This window comes from Amphiura filiformis, chromosome 7 (assembly GCF_039555335.1).
Source record: "Amphiura filiformis chromosome 7, Afil_fr2py, whole genome shotgun sequence".
NCBI classification, from domain to species: Eukaryota; Metazoa; Echinodermata; class Ophiuroidea; order Amphilepidida; family Amphiuridae; genus Amphiura; species Amphiura filiformis.
Genome location: NC_092634.1, coordinates 57,679,857 through 57,699,940, shown reverse-complemented (window position 1 = coordinate 57,699,940; position 20,084 = coordinate 57,679,857). Strand labels below are relative to the sequence as shown.

General features: G+C 37.5%; 1 long non-coding RNA gene across 1 annotated transcript; it reads left to right on the top strand.

The window, feature by feature from the left end:
• Positions 1-1,249: 1,249 nt before the first annotated feature.
• LOC140157383 (uncharacterized) lies at positions 1,250-17,301 on the top strand. The gene is made up of 5 exons (XR_011859671.1): positions 1,250-1,391; positions 3,277-3,342; positions 4,269-4,340; positions 10,302-10,559; positions 15,709-17,301. It is a non-coding gene; the product is annotated as an uncharacterized lncRNA (long non-coding RNA).
• Positions 17,302-20,084: the final 2,783 nt, after the last annotated feature.

The following is a 20,084-nucleotide window of genomic DNA, read 5'->3' as shown; positions in this document are numbered from 1 at the left end:
GTAGTCTAAGTAGCATCCAGACTATGCAGGAATAAGGAAACCTGACACTGATGAAGCCATATGAGTACTGGCAGGTGCATGCATGGGCTCCCCCGGAAATACCAATACATAATTTTGGACATCGATCATTGGCGATGATTTGTGGTAGGGATATTATGCAGAAGCGTAGTCAGCACTTTTTCAGAGGGGGCAAGGGAGGGGGAGAAGCCAACTTTTAAGGGGGTAAACTTTGACGTAAAAGGGCTAAAAAGTATATAAAAGGGCTAAAAATGCTAAAATGGGCCAAATGGGGTTACCCGACCGACCAATACGATGGTACCCATCACTTCAATGCACAGAGATGTATTCTTTTATGTTTTCCGGCAAGTCCCCCCCCCAAAAAAAGGGTCATGACCCATTATAGTTTGGGAACCACTGCCCTAGTAAACTCTAACCTAAAGAACTTGTTCTCTCTAATACACCCCCTCCCCGTCCGGGCAGGCAGCAATACGCTAATCCTAAAGTCTTGACCAAATTTATAAAGTTTAGGTAAAATTTAGGTTATTGCGGCCCATAGGCCTATGTGTGCAGAAAGAATTATTATAAGCGTCCGTGATACCCGTGTGTGCTGGATACAATTGACGACGCGGGTTGTTCGTAAGATAAACTGGTTAGCAAAATAGTACAGGATTTCGAATTCGGGGCTAGAACCCCAGCCTAATATGCAATGCCACTCTATAGGGATCTGGTTCATTCCAGCGGCGGCGAAAATTTAGGAGGGGAGTCGAGGGACAAGAATAGTTTGTTCTTGTTTTTTCTGGGACTATTTTGCGCGGCGCTTCGCAAAAAATGTCAATTTCAGACTGTTTTAGCCCCAAATGAAGGTGCGTGCCCCCTCCCCCCTCGCTGTCGCCGTCTATGCTTCCCTCAGATCCGCAATACTCCAAACTACAAATTCACGGTTGTAGCGTCGTATACATGGAGGTAGAAAATAAGTTTTCTATACCGACATGCAGTCGTGTGGCCTGTGACAACAACACCCTTTTATATTTGCAGCAAAAAGGTCGAAGAGTATCATGGTACCTGTCGGCGACATAGGCCTATAATAGCCTACAGCAATATCCTTATTGTGATTGTCAAATGAAAGGTGTTTCAAACATTGTCAAATATCAGAACGATGACTCAATGAATTCTTATTATTATGCAAAATATTAACGTCATAAGTTTGTACCGTAAGATCAGACTACCTGTTGTTGTTTGTTAATTTTTGAATCCGGGTTAGAAAATGCATAAAAGCTGCGGCATCGCACTGATCAGTTCAGTTCTGACGCGGACCAGCAAACTCTTCACTATCTGAACATCAAGAAAGCAACAGTGTTGCTACAACCATCAGATAGTTTACTCCAACTTATGTAAGTACACCTTTTTTCATGGGTTGCCTTTGTTGTTGTTGGTTTTTGTTGTTGTTGTTTTGTGCTTGCTTATTTGTTCTCTGTTTTCTTTAATTGACATGAAAATGAAACACATCGTTTTGGAAGAAACGAAAATGATAACTTCGACATTAAGCACGTTATTTTAGGATTTCGGATTCCGTTCTTTTATTTCTTCAAAGAAATCTTTTATTTCTTGAAAGTAATGGTAATTCAAGAAGAGATTCACGAGATGAGACAGCAAAACATTGTTTTAAAGCTCGGCTTGTTTTCACGGACATAACATCACATTATACCCAAGAGGTTATATTATTCATATTCATTGGACTGTGCCTTTAGCCGGTTCGATATAAGAATTACGGTATAGGAATAATGCTATCTTCAGTAGATAGCTGAATGTGTTGCTGCTTAAAGGCCTATAAGTGATCCCAGCGATGGTGTAAAAAAGTTGAAATTGTTTATACAGTAAAGGATAAATCATTAAAATTGCCATTAACACCAAACAAACATAAAAGCCACATTCAAATACATGTGGTTATTTTTTCTATAGATTCAGGTAAAATGTGCAACGTTTGCACAGTTTTTTTGTGGGGATCTGAGAGCACATCAGACATACCAAATTGCATTCTGAATACGAAGAATGTCCTGATGATATCAAATAATTTGGATTTTTTAAATTTGCGATATAATACAAATTTAATGGCAAAGTATTAAATATTGATATTTTTGATATTTTTAACAGTCCTCGAAGTAAACTTTATAAATCTAATGATATGTACTTTTTAGTACTTTTCCTATAAGCCGTGTATCATTTGAAAATATTGATCTTTCGTATTGAAGATATACATTTTTAATTTTTTTTAATTAAAATTAAAATTGCCATTTTTTTATGCTACTTCTCCTCTAACCGGGAGAAATTTGCCAAATTAGTGGGCTTTACATCCTTGTAGCCATGGATGGTTTCTTATGCTAAACCGAAAAAAGACTTGGTGGTTGAATTGTTTTGACAAGACACGTCACGGTATCAGTGCATAGACCAGGCCCGTACGCAAGATTTTGTTTGGGGGTGCTGATTTTGAAAAAAAAGTGGTGCAGGCCTGGTATAGGCCTGGTACGTGGTATAGACATTTTGATATACTGCCATTAGGGAGCGATCGTTATTTACGACAGGGGGAATGGGCATTTTGAGGGGGGAACCCGAATTTTTTTTTTGGGGTCTTGAGGGGGGAACGCGAAATTTGTCGTTGAACCAGGAGGGGGGTTGTTAAATTTTAAATGGAGAAATTCGAGAAAACAATGGGGTAATCTGAAAATTTTGAGCGGACGCGGGGGGCGATTTTTTTGTTGATATTTTTTCTAAAACGCTTATTCCCCCTGCCGTAAATAACGATCGGTCCTTTATTTTAGACTTAATGTACAAAGCGATCTTGTAATATGAAATTGTTTCATTTTTTAAACCCTGATTTTTTAAAGCTATTGTAATGTTTTCATATGTCACAACTTACACCTAAAAGCAATCAGCCAAATTGGTTGTGTTTGTAGGTCAACAGGGCAATTTCGACATGAAGTCGTATAATTATTATGCATTTAAGGCGGGTTGGAGTGGAGCATGGCCTAGTGGTGTTTGCACTCAAATATTGAGACAAATAAAGCTGACACACAAGAGAAATGATATGAATTCTATAAAGGAGATACTAAGGCTTCATATAGAGTGTCATGCATCATGATGATTCTCGGGAGAACGAAAACTTTTGATATATCGTTGTTTATGGCTTTAATTATGTAAGACACTTTGTAACGCCAAATTGTTGAGGTGACATTGGTCTTAAGTGTAAACTCACTCGTTCATTTATCGTCTTTTTTCCAGAATACGTTGTCCATACGTTTTCACTGATTTCAATTAAAGAACACAAACATGGACATGAAAATAATCGTAAGTATGCTCCAAAACGGATTAGGCCTATTTTTTGATATTTTATACCATCCCCATGCATAATATTTATAACCCCCTACAAACCACCTACACCTACACCCACACCCCACACATACGTGACATACCCCACCCGAATCCCTCCCCGACACAAACGCACCCCACCACACATCTCCTTCCCCCCGCCGCTCAACCCCACCCAACAAACCAAGCCTGTATGTAGCCAATATTCATGATATTTCTATTTGGTTTAGAGGACATTGATCACCCCATACCCACGGCCCACACCCCGTCCTACACCCACACCCCATTAGGTCAGTAGCAAGTGTTTCTATTTAAATGAGAATATCGACCCCCCCCCCCACACACACACACCACACACCCATCCGTTTTCATCGACAACCGTGAACCCGTATCATTCGGTGTGTGGTTGTTAAAGCCATATTATAACATTTGCCGAGGATCTAGGAGGATGTCCTCAATATTTTTCAAAATTCTTTTTTTTTACACGATTATCATGATTACATTGTACTTTATTAAACCAACATTATATATAATTGGCGACATCGACGCTGGTAGTTAATTCCAATTTTCGTTGCTTTGCCTTAGTTGTTCGGCTCAGTAAAAGGAATATATCTGACAGCATAAAACTAACATTTTTATGGCAAAGAAATGTTATATTATGGCTTTAACTTTTAAGCAGAGACTTTTAAGAGTGGAACCGTGGACACACACCCACGGACTGATCACTAGTCTCAGTCACAGCCCACGGACATATCATAATCCAAACATGGACTTCTGTGTTAAATAATTATTATGATAGTTTATCAACCGTGGTTCTGTCATCATGATATGACAAATACTCACATTTGACACTTTTGCGAGTATTTTTTAATTCATGCCATATTTTATTCATTTTCATGACTCAGGCTGTTTGTTTATCTGCACTGTGTGTGTGTATTTGTAGATGCTAAAGCTGTATCTGAAGGCTGCACCTTCGAGTAAGTTTACACCTTAATAATCAATACGGTAAGGCGACGAAAAAAACTATGACTGTTCTACATATAGGCCCTACGGGCGGACGGACCTTTCAAGTAGGGTCGGTCGGGTGTTTTTTTTCTGGAGGCCAAAATTACCATAAAAGACCAAAAATTACCCTAAAATGTCATCGTCAAAAATCTGAAACTAAAACTTTCTGAAAAAATCTTTAGATGTTCAGCCAAAATTAATACATTTTCAGCCAAAATTAATAAATTTTGGCCCCAAAACGACTGATTTTACATGATTTTTAAAACGCGAATTCTGGGTCGGTCGGGCCCGTAGAACATGGGGTTTTTTTCGTCGCCCTTTCCCCAATGCATTGTAGTTGTACTGACTAACCCCTTCGCCACGCATGGTATAGTTATCGGTTTATAGAGTTAGTGCTCCAGGACCCATGTGTTCATTTGTGTTGACGATAACTCAATTTTGCGTAGTACTAGTATTTGACCTTGTTTGCCCTCTATCTCAGTAGGTGAACACAGTACATTCTTTATGATTCCTGTCCGAACAATTTGCCATCAAAGTTGGAGCAAGTTGAAATTTTACCCCCGTACAACCAAAAAAGTGACATTTTACCTTAATGTGGTTTTTGTACGATAACTCCAACGATATAAAGGTAATTTTTGGAAACTTGTTACGAAACGTTTTAATATTTGAATAAGTGTTAGGCCGTATAAAATTAATGTTTTGGTTCTCGTCCAGAGGATTTTCATGAATTGATGAGGGAGGGAGGTTTTTTTTTTTTTTTTTTTTTCAATGTAAAATTAGCATTTCAGTATTTTCGGTCTTGAAATTTTTGCTTTGTCGTTTTTTGCATTTTTTTTTTTTTTTTTTTTTTTTTCAAATGTGAAATTCTAAGGGATAAACCCCCTAGAGTACCACAAAAAGACTTGGAAGTAATGCTTGTTCTCTAATAAACTTATTTGTATGTATGAAGATTTCATAAATCATTCCAAAGTCTAAAAAAATTGAAAAATCTAAAAAAAAAAAAAAAATCTGACAAATCGCAGAAATTGAGGAGGAGGGACGAGAACCAAAATATTAATTTTACACGGCCTTAACAAAATATTTTGTAAAAATGTTTGCCATAAATATTTACTTACAATAACATTTGCTGCAGTGTTGTCATATATAAAACATTTTAAAAACGTTTTCATGATATTTATACCCGACATTTATAAGTCAAATTAAATTTGCAAGCTGCATTTCGCGAACTCTCTAATATCTCACTCCCCAAATGAAGGGGGTTAGGAATTGGGCTGATAAACATGATAAAGGAGATGTTAAAAGGGCCCTGCACTCCCGGCCTGCACTGCTCATTGTCCATGGCCCACGAGGCTCTTGCTACGCCCCTGCTCACCAGTGGCGTAGATTTCTTTTCGCCATTGGGGGGGATGGGGTTAGAAAAAAATTCTTGAAGTCAGCACCTTTTGGCGACAAAATAAGGTTATGGTACAAATGCGCGCGAAGCGTGCGAAAAATTTTGCAATATTAAAGCTAAACTGGTGAAATATTGTACAAAAGTTGAATAAATTCGCGCGGAGCGCGAAAAATTTAGCACTTTTTAGGTTGAAATGGCCAAATATGGGGTTAATTTGATTGGAAACCCATATACAGGCGTCAACATTGGGGGGGATGATTGTATGGCTCATCCCCCTGGCAAAATATTGGGGGATAAATCCCCATCTCCCCCGGGATCTACGCCTATGCTGCTCACTCCATGCAATTCTGAAAAGTTGACAGTCCTGGTCAAACTGATTGACTATCAGGGGCCTACTACATTTGGCCAATCATGAGGTAACACGTTTATATGTCGTATTTGTGGCAGAAACAAGAAAGAAGAAACATGTCGTGGCTATAGGAATGAAATCATGGAAATACCATAGAAATCGTACTTCTTGACCTTATACGAGGGTCGGTCAGCATGTAATAAGAGTTGACTTGTGAAGCCATATATGGATTGTTTTCATGGCATTTCTCAATGATCACATAAACATTGTACCTTTGTCTTTCAAACAACACATGTAAAATTTATATCACACACATGATTACGTAACAGCATTAGCATAAAATCAATGATCTAACTGGCGAGGCTGAAAATGAGTCGTTCTTGCTACGGGAAATACCGTAAGAAGCCGAAATGTGGTATTGTTGTATATTTTATATTTTCTCTGGAATTAAAGTATGGAGAATACCCCCCGGGGCAGAATACTGCCTTTTGGAACAGTAATTGAACACAAACTTCCAGTTCATTAAACCATGTTTGTTGGGCTGTAAAGGTTTTAGTTTATTTAAAATGCGTGGTCAAATATGTTTTATTTTTGACAAAAACAAGGCTTTTTTTCTAGAAATCATTTTGATTTTGCCAAAAATAGCAAACGTGGAAATTTAAGTTTTTTTGCCAGTTCTGTTGACATTAAAACGGGAGTTTCCCTAGAAAATATTTGAAACCGTGATTAAAATATAACTGTTATTCTACAATTGTTACATTTATACAAAAAGTAGTGGTACATAGAGAGAGGCCATTGTTTGAATGATAAATTTATTTTTAAAACTTTTCTGTTTATTTGAGGTTGAGATCATCCATAAAAATTCATATGAATATTCAAATTAAAATTTTCTTAGCATTTTGTAATATTTTAGGCCCTATTTACATTGAATTTTGCAATTTTCGTGCATTTCCAGCATGTTGTATCGGTCATCCCACCTACGCATGCGCAGATTGTTGTTTGATTTGCGCCAGTTATCATCGTACTGAGTACCAGCTCTCACACGTGACCAGTCATTATATTTTAATCTGTTTCATTTTGGAGATAATTAATGTCGTTTGTAATAGTTGCTTTTTCATTTTCACCATTTTTGCAGAATAATGTTGCTTTCATACAAGCCCTAAAGTTGTTGAAGTTCCCAGGCGTCCCATTTCCATGTCTCATATTTTACCAAAAGCAAACTGAGGACCTATAGTGTTTATTCCGGCCCAAAACTAGCCATAGGCCTATGCACATTGTACTTTTGCAGTTCTCGGACATTTTAAACACGTGCCTTTGCTGTAATTTAAAATCATGTGTGTATTATAATTTTTACATGTGTTGTTTGAAAGACAAAGGTACAGTGTTTATGTGACCATTGAGAAATGCCATGAAAACCATCAATGGCTTCACAAGTCATTATTTATTTATTTATTTTATTCATATTTATCCAGGGTAGCCCAATTCAGCCGATAGCTGTTACATGGGGCCCTGCAATACATTTACATAACATTAAAAGGCAACAATTTTCAACATGTCATTTATATAAATTATACAAATATTAAATACAAAATTAAAATACAGAAATAGGCCTATATACAATTTTCAAAGTAAAATTGAAATACATCATAAACAAGTACATGCTCAATTTTTATTTAAGACTTGAACTTTGCTTGAAAGTCTGCACATTTATTGAACTTCTTACATCATTACTCAGTTTATTCCAAACCTCAACCCCACTGTATGAAAAAGATGATTTAAAGTACACAGTGTCATAACCATTTGTGCAAGGCGGTAGAGCCAATAAATTGGACGCAGCTTGTCTGGTGTTCACATTATGCTTTTCATGTACATAAGAAAACCTGTTGATAAGGTACTGTGGGGATATATATATCGTTAAGACATTTAAACATTAACAGGGATTTGAAATACATTGCACGATTTGAAAGTGATTCCCATCCTAATATAGGAAACATTATATCAGAAGACGTAAGGTAGTTGGCACGCAATATTATTCTAGCACATCGCTTTTATATATATATATATCACTGAAAACATTATTTCGTAAGTTCTACTAAATAAAAGTTAGTAAAAACGATGTCTCGTTCTACTAATTAGTGATTTGTAAGGCATGTTTAGCGATGCTATTATATTGGTTGGGTATGCCGAACAAGTCTGCTTTACCAATGAAACTGTTCGTACGGCATACGCTTTACGAATTTCAAACCTGCCGTACTAACGTTATAAGATCGTAAAAACGATGTCTCTTTCTACTAATCTTGGTTAGTTCGACAGGCTCAACAAAGTTTAGAACTCGTTTGTCTGGTCGAACGAATCAATTGTACAAATGTGATGTACGATGGTTGTGAAAATGGAAAACTATGCTAACAGGTAATATTTCAAGTTATTTCTCTCAAAATGAGCACTAAATATTGTATTGATGGTGTAAGCTTCTTTTCTGTATGATAAGAAATGCGGTGCCACATGTGCAGTGTGCAAAGTCACAACTGCCTCACATCGCATGTAAGCTTACAGCTTTAAGCTTACATCATTACATGCGATGTGACACAGCATCATGACTTTTAGTCTTTACGACCACACTGTACATGTGGCACAGCATTTCTGATCATACAAAAAGAAGCTTACACCATCAATACAATATCTAGTGCTCATTTTGAGAGAAATAACTTGAAATATTATCTGTTAGCATAGTTTTCCACTTTCAAGTTTGTCGCTGCACAACCGCTACTCGATCAGTCGTCTGCAAGCACGAGCACATGATCGAAACAGCGGGAATGTTTAAAACATCGTAAAACCACCAGAGATTTGTAAAACCAAATGGTACAACGAGTTCGTAAACGCCGCGATGACAGCGTTTACGAACCATCGATGCTGTACTAAATGTTGCATTGTCGTAGAACTTCCAAATCCAATTGGTAGGACCTATACTCCACAACTATAATTCCTTCATTTACGAGTCTCGCATACGTCTGCTTAGTATACATATATCGTAAGACATCGTAAACCTGGTAGCATGCGCTCAAGCAGTTTATTTTACTAATTTAAATTAGTAGAACACAACGAAAAACAAGCTTTTGTTTTCAATTGTAAAACACATAATTTACGTATAGGCCTACATCTTCATTGAAGCGACCAAACCAAACTACTCTGCAATAGTCGAACTGCGGTTGGATAAGAGCCTTATATAAAACATTAAGAGTGCGAACGTCAAGAAATGTTTTTAGACGTCTCAAGAGTCCTATTTTACAAAATAATTTCTGTATGACTGAATTAACATGATCGTGCCAAAGTAATTTAGAATCTATCTTTACACCAAGACATTTGGCACTATGAACTCTTACAAGTTGACAATCATCAATGGAAACTAAAAAAGCAGAGCATTTATCATTACGCAACTTAGGCTCACTACCAATGAGCATAACATTTTTAAAGCAAACGAAATAAAGCAAACGAAATGTAACAATACTGTGTGCCTTTGTGTACGAAATGAGACAATAGTGTGCATATTGTTAACCAGCATTCTTGAAAATGAGAAACTTAATGGTTGCAGACTTAACACGGTTTGGAAATAATTTCTTCATATTTTTGGTGTTATCTGTCGTTTACATAATCCTTCCTAAAACACCAAAGTGCGAATATTTCCAAACACCTAAATTAGCTACAAATTTAGGACATGTTACAAAACTATATTTTCTAGAATTTCAGAGAATACTTTAAATATTGGCCGGTTATTTTTCACACAATGCCCATAGGCTATAACATGCACTATATGAGAGGTCACGCGTCAATGATGAGGAAAATGGACAATAACTGCAGTATGCGGTGATCCAAAACCTAATGAAGAAAAAGTTGCAATTTTGTCAATGAATTGAAAGCACGACGGTAGTTTTTCGTGAAATGAAAGCACGGCGCCATGCAGTTCTTCTGTTCTTCTTTTAAATTTGCATCTTCCTTGGGTTTTTGGATCGTCGTGTCCTTATTTCTCGAACAATTTCAACGAATGAGGTCTTAAATTCAAGCTAAAAGATGCAGCTATATTGGCTGTTGGTTCCAATTAGTCCTACAGGGGTGAACGTAACTGGTACCTTAATTATTTGGCTTACTGTATATATATATATAGGAAATTGATTCACATCTATTATTTGCTTGCAGGGATGAAGTGGTCCAAGCATATGCAGAAAGAAATCCACAAGTAAGTTTCATGACAGCAGATGTCGGTGGCAGATTTGCACATGAAACAGCAGATGTAGACACTGTTGTCAGTGATGGAGAGCCTTGCGGAACGCAATGCCGTTGGACCCCGTGGTATATTGCGTTTGGAGTCAATACTCTCATTGATGCTTACAACGGTGTATGGATACCAGTGAATGGCGGATCATTATGGCAATTTTTCTACTCCTGCAGATGCACGTAAGTATTCTGCATTATTAGTAGTGTTAATGGTAGTTTGGCAATAGAGATATTGCGATTTCCAAACGTAGACATCGGACGTACGTTGATCTATTCAAAACCACTCTCCTGTATATCGAAGCGAGGTCATGTATTTAGCTATTTTTGAAGATATCCCACGTGCATGCGAAATCGACGTAGATAGGCCTACATCGTTGAAAATGCACAAAATGTGTCCATTTCATAATAATATAATATAATATAATATAATATAATATAATATAATATAATATAATATAATATAATATAATATATAATAATATATATATAACAATATGTTAAAGGCAGTCAAAGATAATGAACATACGAAGGAAAGTCTAATTATTATTATGATCCTTTTTGTTTGTAACAAATCATTATAATAAAGATACAGCGATGTGTTAAAAATGGACTTAATTTAAACGCAATATTCATACGCAAAGATTGCCCATTGAAATGTGTGTGATAGATACTTTGCGTACAAAAAATGACATTGCGATTTCCCATGGGATTCCAACGTAAAATAAAACGCAGATGCTACGTTGAAATATGCTGATTTCACATCATGTCTAAGTCCATGCAACGCGCCCAATTTTCAGGACGAAAAAGTGCACGCTCAAATACTAGAAATACTACTTTCACAGAACTAATAAATTGTCTGTTCGATATATACCATCAAAAAAGTACGAATATGCATTCTGTGGTGTTAATAATTATAGGTTACAGTTATTGTATTTTTTCAAGCGCATGATGTAAATCCTAGGTTACAAATTGTGTTCTATTTTGCGACTAGGCCCTAATATTGATATAAAATTGGATCGGTTGAGCCCATATTTATTGGTCGAGCTATGAGTTTTAAAATATTGGACGAGACGTAGTCGAGTCCAATATTTTACAACTCATAGCGAGACAATAAATATTGGGCGTAAAGCATCCATTTTATCATTATTATGTTTTGGATCCAATATTATCACAACTTGGATCCATCAAAACATAATAATGTATGATATCGGATAACATATGCGCACAACAAAAATAGGTAATTCACTAAGGGATAAAGTCGAAACTCGACCGGTGGTTAACCGCCGGTTCCACCTAGTTCCGCCCGGTTCCAATTGTTTAGAACAATAGCAACCGGACGGCGCCGTGCTTTTTTTCATCCTTTGAGTTTTGATTTCATCCTTAAAATGGACTCATCGTTGACCAATGACCCAACTCAATATGACTATGATACTTCTGACACAGTGAGTCCATGCGTCGTTATGGTCATAATATACAAGTACTAAAACTTCAAAGGTGCTTGTATGTTCATTGAATCATGATGATCAAAATAAATAGCTATAAATGCAGAGGCCTCAACAAAGTGTACTTGAATCCAAAATGGCGCTCAAATTTGCGAACGGGTCATTCCATGCTAATTTAAAACAGAAAAACACGCGACCTCTTGGATGTTATTCTACCATTGGTCGTGGGTACCCGTTCCGCCCCCCCCCCCTAGTTGAGGGCATGTTTTAGGCCTATATTAGACCTTAATCTACAAATCATTACATATATTTCATTATCCATTATCTTATCATCAAATATTTTGCTAGACATAAAATGAGTGGATATTTTTTGCAGTTGCTCATTTATAACCAGCTGGTTATTAACTCTATGTGATAAGAAGGTCGCTGATTTAGATGCTGCTGAGATATTGCCCTTTAAAAAGGGCCGGTACTTTGTAAAGTGGTCTGCTATTGACCAAATTCAGCTGAACATGCGAAATTTCGGCAAATTTGCCTTTTTCTTATGACCTCACTTTGGACTGAAAAGGTACCCACGGCCAATGGTAGAACAACATCCAAGAGGTCGGGTATACACACCAACGCACTGAATGGTCTATTGTTCTATTGTGTCCGATTTGAGCGCTGACATATTGAAAAATGTTGCCAATCAATATTCATGAGAGTGTACATTCAACGTCCAATTTTCGAAATTGGGTGACTTGTGCTTGGCAGGTGTAAAATACATCTGACTGGGCATTTTAAATACGTAACGCATAAAGGCATTGACACCATCGAATGGCTGCCTAAAGTACTGTTAGTGTTAGGCCTATGTGGGGGGCTGTGTTTAGTTTCTATAATAATTATTATAAGGCATACATTTATTTGTCATTCCTTTCTTTTCCTTTCTCTGTACTTATTCTTTCCTTGCTAAAGTATCACTCCCTCTTCTTATCACCCTTCCCTTCTCAATCCCCTCTTACTTTTTGTCCCCTCTCATTCCTATCATTTTCCTTACCTTTCTATTTATTTACATCTATTTACTTATTTCTCTTCATTTCTTCCTCTTTCTCTCTTCCTCCAGTCCCCCTCTCATTCTTCATATCCCTCCTCCACCTCTACCTCCCTCATCCCTCCCAAGACCTCTCACAGAAGAGCTCCTCCCTTCAGTACGCCACTGTTTATGACATTCTCCTTCTTAAAATAAAATAAAATGTCAATTTGTGAAACAACTTTTATATAGGCCTATACCGGTATACTTATTATATGTTGCATGTATACGTAGCTATTACCATTATACAGTACTATAGACATGCAGACATGGCAGCCTTGATGTGTAATCATTCAGCAAGCGCATTCAATTTATTTAAATGAAGCACCTAAATTCAGTAGGGTGACAACGAACTGTACTTCAGCGGCTAATGTGTGCCTTTTGTGCTTACGGTTACTCAATCACACCCTTGAGTTTTATGGTAACAATAGGTACTTTTCGTTCCAATAGGCGCTTTCACGCGACTTTCGTTTGATCACTTATTGACAGTAGCCTGCTAGGTAAAGCGTTAAAACACTGTCGGGCCAGCTTACCGATTTAATGGCGGAAGCCCTTTGTCCCAAACAAAAGGTACCTTTCGATGAATAGCTTGTCAGATTTCAAATCGGCACAAGTGAACAATGCGTTACATAATCTATTGCTTCTCCATCTTTAATAGCTCCATGGTACACACATTCTGTTTTAAACAGGTGGTGGTCGCATTGCATTCTCTAAATACAGTAAATTTTCATCGTCAACCGTGTAATTGAATGGGATTATTTTGAAATTTTAAAACGCTTGAAATATCACAAACAAATAGGCCTATGTTAATAAATATACTGCGCCAATAAAGTATCCTTACACTTGGAAAAATAATCACAATTTCAAAACTGAGCAATATTGGGGAAAATTTGTTTTTTTAATAGATGCACTATCGAATCCTGCACATTATGACACCACATTGAATCCAATGTGACCTCAAGAAGTAAAGTTACAAGCAATTGAATAGAAGAAGGTCCAGTTTTAAAAATGACAAACTGGTCTATACAAGGCGCAAAAAGATTCCAACAATCGCAACAAAGAGACAACACAGTTTCTTCAATGAAGCGTTATTTAAAGCAGATTTTATTTCAGTTTTTACTTCTCTGTACTTTTCATAACTTTCATTCAAGCCAAACGCATAAATTAGCCATTCACCACTCTCAAACCAAATGTCTAGTCTGTGGCGTTTTGAAAAGGCCCGTTTGTCACTTTTAAAACTGGACCTTCCTCTAATCAAATGCTTGTAACTTTGCTTCTTAAAGTCACATTGGATTCAATGTGGTGTCATAATGTGCATGATTAGATAGTGCATCTATTAAAAAACAAATTAACCCCAATATTGTTCAGTTTTGAAATTGTGATTATTGTTCCAAGTGTAAGGATACTTTATTGGCAGTATAATATAAATACACGCTAAACCGTTGGGGTTCGATAATGAACCCCACAAAACTAACCGAGTATGGAAAATGCTATACGGCCGGGCGGTTTCACAAGTTGCCGGCTCTATCATGCCATTCGCCGCCTGGTTTTAAATTAGCATGAAATGATCCGTTCGCGAATTGGACTCAAGTACACTTTGTTGAGTCTGTTATTTTGATGATCATGGTTGAATGAACATACAAGCACATTTGAAGTTTTAGTACTTGTGTACTACATGTATGACCGAGTAACTATGACCATAACGACACATGGACTCAATGTGTAATTTTATCATATATATCAAGGTAAATATTGAGTTGGGTCAGGTTGGTTTGGGTCAACGGTGAGTCCATTTAGTGAATCAACTATTTTTGTGTTATGCGTTACATATTGTGTATGTAAGTTGAAGGTAAAATGAAATAGTTCCATAACATTCTAAGAGTGTAAACATGCGTTTTTAGGGATTTTAGTGGATTTGGGTGATTTTGGCCGCCATTTTGGATTTAAGGAAAAATTGAGGTGACCCAAAGCATAGCCTTAAGACTTATTTTACTTCTTTCATCCAAAGTAACATACATGCCAAGTATGGTTTTGGTATGAAAAAGCAGTAGTTTTTTCCTGAGAAGGACCTACCTAGGAATGGTTATGATTGATTTGAAAAAAAGCATTCGATAACTATAACTGCTGTTGTAAGACCTAGCAGGCGCGTGCCCGGGGGGGCTTTGGGGCTGCACCCCGGGTCTTAAAGAGAGAGAGAGAAAGGGAGAGAGGGAGGGAGAGGGAGTGAGAGTGGTATAGCCAGTGGGGGTAGGGGGGCATAGTACCCCCTAAAATCAAAAGGAGAGAAAAAAAGCGCCCCAAAAGTGGATCCATGGGCCTATTTCACAAATTTTGAAGGAAATTTGAACGCATTTTATAGCCACTTTTTCGATCAAATTTCCCAAGAATGGAGCTGAATGGAAAATATTCCTATAAATAGATGCATATAATAGGCCTAGACTTAGGTTCAGACTTCAGCCCCCGGGGTCCCGGTTTCTGGACACGCCCCTGCCTAGCTACTTAGCTTGGGGCCGTTCAATATGTAGGCCTGGGGGATTGGAAGTTTTGACCCAAAAAATCGACAAGCATTTCGCGTTCCTCCTTCGCGTCCGCTCAAAATGTTTTGATTCCCCTTTGCCCCCCCCTTTTTTTTCTCCATTTAAACCTTAACATTCCTCAATCATGGTTCAAGTAAAAAGAAAGAGATAGAACACCCCCCCCCCCCCAAAAAAAAATCGGATCATTATTTATTCCCTCTTAAAACTACGCATAGGCCTAAATATTGAACGGTCTCTAATTGTGTACAAAATAAATTTTCTATTGTATTTTGTTTTTACAGAAACGAAGGAGACTATTGCCCTCATTGCGATGCTTATAGATGCACTCAGAAGTATTCCTATCATTTCGTCCTCGTTGTACCATACGGTCTGTGTGGTGCCACGCCAACTGTACGTAAATTTCGTCTGCCTTCCGACTGTTGCTGCGATGGACCTTTCCGCGGGTAATAGATTTGAGACACCGACCGTCCGAACACTAAATAAAAATTTAGGGTGTTCAAATTATTCAAATAAATGTAGCTGTTGAAATCAAGCAAATATCAAACTTATAAACAACAATAAATTATGTACTAAGGGTTTATTTTGTCAAAAACTAGGCTGTGGTACCTTTCAGATAAATCCTGCTTAGGGGTATCTTTTGGGTACAAACCTGTATAGGGGGTAAAATCTGTTGCGCAAAACCGCAGTAATATAAAAGGTAGTAAATTCCTGTTTAGGGTATGTTTTGAAAGTCTCTGGTCACGCACGTGTACGCTGGGAAACTTGAGTAGCCCCCCCCCCCCTGGGGTGTGTGCTGTACTATTAAAAAAAAAACCTAGGCCTGTACCTTACTTTTCATATCAATCCCTTGGTTTCAATCTAGAAAATTGAGGAGGCCAGTGTTTAGGGCTCTATTTGGCTCCGTGCACGCCTGGAGACAAAATTACCATTTTGATAATTCCGAAGTCTTTACCAATTGACAGAGGATGTATACGTCATGTCTATGCATACAGCGTCACTGCGCATCGGCGCGCCCTCGACCAGCCTAAAGCTGAATTTATAATATCATACCTGAGCGATAGCGATTGTTTCTAGCAAATGAGGTAAAGCGCTTTTTGTTTCGTTGGGAATAGCGCGGTACCCCATTGGTCAAATACCAATCGCACCCAGCGATGGAGTATAAATTTAGCTTAACGTGTGCAATGACGATGTGCGCATCGAATTGCAAGCAAAGGGTTTCGGGATAAAACAGAAAACGTAAAAATGTAGCATGAAATTTACTACTCACTTGCTCCCACCCCCTATATTCCCCTTCCCCCGGAACTTGAAACATCATATCCAGAAGTAGGCCCACATTCCATAATGGCATTTATATGTACACACGTATAGCATGCACATGTTGGAATCAGGCCCTAAAAGTGTTAATTAATTGGTAATTATTATTAACAAAAGTCAGGACCTCACGTTTAAATGTCGAGTAAGAACAGTTTTGAAAACTTGCTGCAAAACATTTTAACATTAAGTGTTGACAAAATATTTTGCACCATGCAAGCATAAATGTTTGTCAAAAATATTGAGCGATAACATTTTGACAACATTTTTAAAATGTTGCTGTATATAATAGGCCTAGTGTTTTTCATATTAATCGTTAAAGATGTTCTCATGACCTTTATATAACCCGTTTAAAACGTTTTACCAAAATCATAACGCGTTTATAACAAGTTTATAACGTTTAAATATTGTGTTTGCTGGAATGACATTCCCTGTACAAACGGCGGTGACGTCACTTCTCAACTCAAGCATTTGGGAGTCTTTAGCCTAAAATTAGCGTTTATATTATTGATATAATGTGAAAACATGTTCTGCATTATTAAACATACGATGTGACATCATAAGCTATAATGAGTATACTTGAGTTTTTATTCCACATTGACTGTTGACTTGTGCTAAAGGTTCTGAAAAGGTTCTAAAGTTGTCCTCTCAGGGGAACCCTTATGGTTCTAAACCTTCGAAAATTGCCCCAAAAATGTGATACAGAACCGTTTCGGTTCTTTAGCATGTTTAGAGAACCTTTAAGGATTCTCAAAAATTAAAGAACCATTTTTTGAGGTTCAAGAGGAAGGGTTCTCCTTCGGTGACAAAAGTTTAGAACCTTTATTTCTTATAGTTTACAGTACACTCTCAAAACACTCCCTTATAGTTGGTTGGTTAAAACCACTGTGTTGGCCAATAAACAATATTCGTTAAAAGGAATATTTGGGTATATTTTATCAAATTTTGTTAAAGGGGCACGTATAAACAACACAATGGTTGGTTAAAAATGAAATCAACATACACCACTGTTGAAGACATGACCCTATAATCTACACAGGGAGTGTAAATTTCAAATGGCGTTACCTGAATAGGCGAAATCTAAAATTTAAAATCTACACCCCCTGTGTGGGAGATTAAGGTCAATCATGTCTTCCATAGGGGTGAATGGATTTCAATGGAATTATAGCCCAAAATGTCATCTATAATAACTGTTAATTTGGAAAATTTGACCAGTGTTGGACTAAATGTTTTTAACCTACAAATATTAAGTTGCAAAATCTACTTGAGAATGTAGGTATATTCAAAATAAACGCATCTCCAAACACCACCCACCCACCCCCTTACACCACCCGTACCTCCTCACCCCCAAACGCACCGAGGGGCGGCGGAACGATTTTGAAAGTGGTGGCCACATTTGAGACAATCTAGCGGGCCGAAATTTGTTTTTCAAAATGAAAGCTCGGTTGACGCCATTTTTTAACAATATGTGACCCCTCGGCACAACTGAGCCCGGATGTCGCCAGTGCCACTATTGAGATATGCTCCATCGAACTTAACAATAAACAATAGGAAACAAAGGATTTATTGACTGTTTTATTGATTTTTCACTACTTAATGTCAAGTACTATAGACACGATATACATCATTTTAAAGCTAATTTCAAGCAGAATATTTTGGTTGAATATCTCAAAAATGATGATTGGCGACTTCAGGGCTCAGTTATGCCGAGGGGTCACATATATACGGTAGTGTATTATCGCTTTAAAGCCAAAGTGTATGGTTGTCCAAAACAAGCCAAAACGGGTAGGGCCCACCTTTTTAACCCATACGATAAGCAGCTGAGGGGAGATGTGCCCACTCTCAATGGACTCGACGTGGACCATTCTTACACTACACCATTATTATTATTATTATTATTGTTCTTTTACAATATTATTTTTCTTAACATAACCCAGAATCCGCCGCGTTCGGATCCCGCTTTATCAAAATTTTCTTTCCACCCCTTCTTCATTTTTACTATTAAGGGTAGACTAGGTAATTTTGGTCGAAGTAGCCACACAAAAAATTAATTTTCATTATGTAATCAATATATTATTGAAAAACAACACTTTGATGTTTTGCAAAATTTATTTCTACAAATCATATATACTTTGAAAACTTGCTTGATTTATTGTTGTTAATGAGTTATATGTACGTTTTACAAAAGTGTTGTTGTTTCAGCCCACTTTACAACATAACTCAAGAACCACAGTTCCTACAAAATACCTGCTATCTACCGTAGATAGCATTCAGTCAATACCTGATATCTACCGTAATTAACATTCAGACAATACCTGCTATCTACCGTAGATAGCATTCAGACAATATCTGCTATCTACCGTAGATATCATTCAGACAAGATAGCATTCAGACATTACCTGCCATCTACCGAAGATAGCATTCATTCAATATCTGCTATCCACCGTAGATAGCATTCATTCAATATCTGCTATATACCGTAGTTAGCATTCAGACAATACCTGCTATCTACCGTAGGTAGCATTCAGTCAATACCTGCTATCTACCGTAGATAGCATTCAGACAATACCTGTCATCTACCGTAGATAGCATTCAGACAATACCTGCTATCTACCGTAGGTAGCATTCCGTCAATACCTGCTATCTACCGTAGATAGCATTCAGACAATACCTGCTTTCATGCTGCTATCTACCGTAGATAGCATTCAGTCAATACCTGCTATCCACCGTAGATAGCATTCAGTCAATATCTGCTATCTACTGTAGATAGCATTCAGTCAATACCTGTTATCTACCGTAGATAGCATTCAGACAATACCTGCTATCTACCGTAGATAGCATTCAGTCAATACCTGCTATCTACTGTAGATAGCATTCAGTCAATACTTGCTATCTACCGTAGATAGCATTCAGTCAATATCTGCCATCTGCCGTAGATAGCATTCAGTCAATACCTGCTATCTACCGTAGATAGCATTCAGTCAATACCCGCTATCTACCGTAGATAGCATTCAGTCAATACCTGCTATCTACAGTAGATAGCATTCAGTCAATATCTGCCATCTACCGTAGATAGCATTCAGTCAATACCTGCTATCTACCGTAGATGGCATTCAGTCAATACCTGCTATCTACCATAGATATCATTCAGTCAATACCTGCTATCTACCGTAGATAGCATTAGATAGCATTCAGTCAATACCCGCTATCTACCGTAGATAGCATTCAGTCAATACCTGCTATCTACAGTAGATAGCATTCAGTCAATATCTGCCATCTACCGTAGATAGCATTCAGTCAATACCTGCTATCTACCGTAGATAGCATTCAGTCAATACCTGCCATC